This window comes from Sinocyclocheilus grahami, unplaced genomic scaffold, assembly GCF_001515645.1.
Source record: "Sinocyclocheilus grahami isolate Dianchi unplaced genomic scaffold, SAMN03320097.WGS_v1.1 scaffold851.1, whole genome shotgun sequence".
In the NCBI taxonomy this organism is placed as follows: Eukaryota; Metazoa; Chordata; class Actinopteri; order Cypriniformes; family Cyprinidae; genus Sinocyclocheilus; species Sinocyclocheilus grahami.
Window position 1 is genome coordinate 102,774 of NW_015506030.1, and position 2,391 is coordinate 105,164.

The following is a 2,391-nucleotide window of genomic DNA, read 5'->3' on the forward strand; positions in this document are numbered from 1 at the left end:
CGTGCTCTGGCTTACACGCCAGCTCCTCCAAAACCATGAGGAGAAACGCCACCTAGTCTCGTCAAACTTTACTTCTATTTCTTTACTTTAGTTTATTTTCTTTTCCGTGTTTCGTGTTCTGAGTTAAGTTTTGCCTAACGCTGTGTCTCCGAGTCCAACCTCGAGTGCCGTCTAAAAACTTCAACTTCAACCACAAATCCGCGTCGTCAGCCAATGCCCAACCACTGGCTTCCCAAAAATGAACTTCCAGCCAATCAGTAACCGCGGGAAACCCCCTTTTCTGCAAGGTCGACAACAAAGGGAACCCCGGACACGCAAGGCAAGTACCTCCAGATACTAGCTGAACTGGTGCATTTAATATAAATTTTAACCTCATTGAGGAACTCAATGCGAGGGTTAATTAAGTGATTGATGGTTGTTCAGATCTATGCAATTGCACATATTGCTGTAAACTTGGGATTTCACATTTTCATTCTCTTAAACAAATTATTTCCTCACTTTCTCTCTTCCTGCAACTTGTGTGAATGTGTGAATGCGTGTGTTTATGTGTTAGATTAGTTTATATGTCTTAGATTTATCCAATAAAGTCTTATTCATATTGAAAAGAGAAGTAGCTTGTGTTTTGTGCTAACAAGTTAATGTCTTAAACTGCCGATCTTGTTACTGTGCTAATAAATAGTGTTTTCACTATACTTTGGATATTAATATCCATTGCAGAATTGATGTTATACAGCTCGTTCAATGAATCGCTGGCCGTCTCAGTGATCAGCCGTAAAACAGTGATTCTGTCCAAATTCCCTTTAAAATCTTAAATGATTCCCTTTGAGCTAAATTGACCTGTTTCCCTTACAGTACATTAACTGACAGTCACCACTGATAAGCTACCACTAAATATTGTAGAAACTTAATTTGCTGTAAAGTTGCTTTGCAATGATTTGTATCGTGAAAAGCGCTGTACAAATAAACTTGACTTGACTTGACAATATGACAGCAGAGCTCTGGATAGACATAACAGCATGTATGTGAATATATTTATGTATTAGTCTTATGAAGTCTTATAGGCTTAAAACGCAGGTTAAAAATTCAGCAATATATTATTGGTGCATACTGTTTATGTATAAAACCACTTAAATTTAAAACTAAAAATGATTTACAATACAAAAAAATATCAAAAACCAACCAAATATATTAGTCATATGTCAATGAAAAAAAACACTTCATTTTGCATTCATTCATTGACTGAGACCTTAACCAGATGGAGATACCACATTGTGTCACTTGATGGTTCTATAGTTACCAGTTAACATTTACTGTAACCTTTAAAAGCTCAATTGTGAGCAATCTCACAAAAGGTTGCACTATGTATACACCAGACGCAAACCACATGACACGACAAAAGCAAATAGAAAACAATATAATCAATGATTCTCTCTACACTAGATTTGGCGCAACGGCAATTGACGTACAATATGCCACATGATTGTACTACTTCCAACAGTTCATATGGATCAGCATGCTTCCAATGTGGGACCGTTTTCACATAATGTTTTTGTGTTTAAAAACGTGAGACCCAAGGCAGTGTAAAGGGCTGTTCACACAGAATGCGTTTTTGTATTCTACTGCACTGTGTTTTCTTTGTTTTTCCTATGTCAACGTGTTTGACCGTTGTGCTTGCATCTCATGTCTTTTGCGGCATCTCATGCAAGACACTGTCTTCTGAAAATGTGGCACTCAAGTTAATGGCCACATTTTTAGAAAGGCATGTTGAAACATTGTTGTCTATCGCACTTTTTACATAGAAAACCGTTGAATAGCATCACAGTGGAATGCAAAAATGCGTTATGTGGGAACAGCCCCTTCTTGTGCCTTTCGCAGCATCTTGCGCATTACACAATGTTATAAAAAGGCAGCGACCTTGTTTTTTTCCATTCCGCTGCCCTGCAACTCGCATTTTAAGTGTAAAAACGCTTTCTGTGTGAACAGCCCCTCAAGTTTCCACCATTCCACCATGTTTAATAATACAGATTTCTCAATATATGACAGTGGTCCGGTTGAATATCTTTTTGGCAGTATTTCTCCAGCAGCCGCCTGACTAGAAATGTCAACTGAAGAGATTATATGACTGTGTCACTGGGGAAGAGACCTTTTTGCTACTAAGCTGGTCGATTTTATTACTACTCGGTCTAATGCTGTGGACAGTGCAAGTGCACACAGAATAAAAATGTGATCATCTGTCTAGGTCACAATATACAGCCTGAGACCAATGTGAAAATGCATCTATATTTCTAATTCAATACAATTTCTTTATTACTTTTCATTTGCACAGCATAGAGATAGAAAATGTTCACAGTGAATCTATCTGAGGTCCAGGTTTCAAACGATACTCACTGA